This window comes from Penaeus monodon, chromosome 21, assembly GCF_015228065.2.
Source record: "Penaeus monodon isolate SGIC_2016 chromosome 21, NSTDA_Pmon_1, whole genome shotgun sequence".
NCBI classification, from domain to species: Eukaryota; Metazoa; Arthropoda; class Malacostraca; order Decapoda; family Penaeidae; genus Penaeus; species Penaeus monodon.
Window position 1 is genome coordinate 4,287,310 of NC_051406.1, and position 464 is coordinate 4,287,773.

Below are 464 nucleotides of genomic sequence, written 5' to 3' on the forward strand. Positions count from 1 at the left end.
GTCTTTAAAATTTTATTTTAATTTTTAATAATATAAATAAAAATTTAAAACCCAATTTTAATTATATTAAAATATACATAAAATATTTAATATATAATATATAATAAATAAAATGTGTTAAATTTTTATTAATTTTTAAAATTAGTATATTAAAATTTTAAAATAATTAATTTTAAAATATTTTATTATATTATAAATCTATATATATTTTATTTATATATATTTTTTATTTTAAATATTTTATTTTATTAATTTAAATTTAATTTTATTTATATTTTATATATAATATATATATATATTATATAATATATATTTTAATAATTAAAAATAAAATATAAAATATATATATAAAATATTATATATATATAAAATTTTAAAATATAAAATAATATAAAAATTTTATATATTTATAATATTTATAAATTATTTTAATAATATTAATCTATTTTTTAAATATTTTTTTT

The 464-nt window shown here is 2.4% G+C and overlaps 1 protein-coding gene across 1 annotated transcript in view; it reads right to left on the reverse strand.

The window, feature by feature from the left end:
- LOC119586764 overlaps nucleotides 1-464 on the reverse strand; it is a 30,636-nt gene that overhangs the window by 17,840 nt on the left and 12,332 nt on the right.